Here is a 2,621-nt window from a genome sequence, read left to right on the forward strand (position 1 = left end):
TGAAAGTTCACACGAGCGACAACTCTTGCTGTTAGGTGCATTCGTTTGGCACATAAATACTAAACCTATTCGTTACAAATGTCTGAAATACACATATGCTTTACTGTGTTAACCTTTGTTACATAAACGTACCGTATTCTTCCTATTTCAATTAATTTCTTTCCTAATAGCATATCCTTCATATATATTTTACGTAAATTAGTCCACTAAGAATAACATTACCNTTGGATGGCCAGGGTCTGTACATGATGCCAGGATTTACACCAACAGTAGTGTCTGCCTTAAAGCATCGGAGCTTTTCCCGACACAGAGCCACTTGATTGGAGACGGGGCATATCCTCTTTCGAAGTATGTGTTTAATTAATGTTTTACACACTACTTGATTTGATAGAGCAGCTCTGTTATTTCTTTCTATTTATTACTATTGACAACTAAACTTTCAGTGTCCTGTTGAATTAATAAGTTTCAATTTTACACTCAAGGGCAGAATGCATGTAAGATATGCAAACACAGCGGACATTTTTGCTAACGATTGCTAATCAATAAAAACATATTTCCGCCTAATCAAACGTAAGATTTGCCATAATTGCTGTGTGCTGTTCAGGTTTTGGCATTTAAAACATAGAGTGCAATATTCTTTGATTAATACTTGTGTTAACGACACCGGATATTGCCTCCAAACAGGCGGTGATCACACGAGATGCAGTTGAAAGTGAGTTTTTTTTCTATATTTTCCTTAATTCAGGGGCTGTCATGTGCTTGAGGCTTTCATGATCAATACCTCACATTTTCAGTGTTTATTTTATCCATAGAAAACGTCCATTAATGGGCCAATATGTCTTCCAGACTTACACACACGTCGTGTGGTATCGGCGAAAACTTGCGAGCGATAACCATCACGTGTTTGAATTAATGTATTGCCTTCGGCTAAATAAAGATGTATCTACATTACACACATTCATTATGTCAGTGAAAACATTGTATTATATGAAATATCGTCAACTTGAATGTTAGTTTTTAGATTACTGTACGGCATCATGCAAATTGCAAGTCGCCGTACAATGCTATGCAATTATGTCAGCATATTTCTCATAATTTACGAGTTCGAAAATATGATAAATGAATGTAATGCATATACATTTTAATTAGTTTTAGGTAGTGAAATTTGTTAAAAAACACACACCACTACAATACTAATTCAGACACGTGGTAAGTGTCACTCGTGAGTTTTCGCCGATACCAGGCGGCGTGTTTGCAAGTCTAGAAGAAATATTGACCCATATAGGAACGTTCTCTGTGGTTTAAGCCAATGCTGAAAATGTGAGGAATTGATACAAAAAAGCCGAAGACCATACAAGCTTCTGAAGTAAGGAAAATATAGGAAAAAAATCACCTGCAACAGAAGCCCACTTCGTGTGATCACCGCCTGCCTGGTACCAATATCCGGTGTTGTTAACACACAGTGATGTGGTGTTGGCCATGATGTGTTGTTTTTTGTATATGCGATGCTGCTAATTGTACTTACACCATTTCCCCTGCAAGCATCATATCTGCCAAGCACTGCCATATCTGTCAAGCATTCTATATCTGCCAACAGTGCGCCATACCCATACTTTCGGCTCAACACATTATTATTCACCGCTTATTTGATACAGGGTGGGTATGGTAAAATTCTTACCTGTCTACTTAAAAATGAAAAATATATATATTTCAGGACAATGATGACACCATATAGGGACAATGGCCATCTGTCACCCAAGCAGCGAAACTACAATAGGAAGCATGCATCTACACGTGTCGTATTGGAGAGGGCCTTTGGTCTTCTCAAAATAAAATGGCGATGTCTCCATCATCTTGAGATGATAAATGTTGATAGCATGTGTAGGGTAATTTGTGCAAGCTGTGTCTTGCACAATTTCGTTTTAGCGGAGGACGGTCCAGATATGCTTCCAGAACCTGAGGTTGAGGAAGACGGAGATGATGAAACCCAGGCTGACAACATGAACACTACTGGTGTTCATAAGAGAGATCATATAGCTGATTTGCTGTTGTAAAAAAAACCTTTAATCACATTCTGGAGAAAGCATTTATTTCATCGATTTAAGTTATTGTTCACTATTTCCTGGTACCATTTTTGAGAATATGTTTAAGAATTTATTCATCACCTCCATTTTCTCTTCATGCTGCTTCTTCTTTTCCTCTCTCTTTCCGCTCAAAAGCTCATACATGTTTTCTCTCTTTCTCTTCACTCCCTCACTTACATTAGGCTTCTTACTCAAACTGTTACTATTTTCACACACACTATTCTCACCGACACATTCATCATTCATAGAACTGTAGGTGGCCATGGGAGTAATATTGGGATTACCCCCAATGGCCTCCTCCATTTCCCGTTCATATAAAAACTCTCTTCTTCCACTTCCACTCTTGCCATTCACACTCTTGACATCCTTAAACTTTCTCTCAAGCTTTGCCCACTTTCCCTTTAGTTGACTCCAGTCAACGCTGGACTTGCACTTTTCAGAAAACTTCTTGGCAATAATTTGCCAGACCTTTTTTTTGGTCAAGTTTGACCTGTCAAACATGGCTTGGTGGTCCTGCCTTAAGCTAATCAGAAGTCT

This window comes from Mizuhopecten yessoensis, unplaced genomic scaffold (genome assembly GCF_002113885.1).
Source record: "Mizuhopecten yessoensis strain PY_sf001 unplaced genomic scaffold, ASM211388v2 scaffold1707, whole genome shotgun sequence".
In the NCBI taxonomy this organism is placed as follows: Eukaryota; Metazoa; Mollusca; class Bivalvia; order Pectinida; family Pectinidae; genus Mizuhopecten; species Mizuhopecten yessoensis.